Source organism: Dreissena polymorpha, chromosome 4, assembly GCF_020536995.1.
Source record: "Dreissena polymorpha isolate Duluth1 chromosome 4, UMN_Dpol_1.0, whole genome shotgun sequence".
Lineage (NCBI taxonomy): Eukaryota > Metazoa > Mollusca > Bivalvia > Myida > Dreissenidae > Dreissena > Dreissena polymorpha.
Window position 1 is genome coordinate 95,415,583 of NC_068358.1, and position 236 is coordinate 95,415,818.

Below are 236 nucleotides of genomic sequence, written 5' to 3' on the forward strand. Positions count from 1 at the left end.
AGTAAACATTATTTAACTGAGTTTTCCATATAAATCATGTAACAAATTAAAAATTAAATTCCTCGTTCATAGTGTTATTTTTGTGTAAGATTGTAGGAAAAACATGTTGACATTCAAATCGTATCTACTCACTTTCAATACCATAATTTAAGTCATCTTTTGTTTCAGGTTTGCGTGAGTTTGCGCACTTTTGCACTTCTAGTAATGTCTACGGAACGTAACTTGTTTGTAACGAA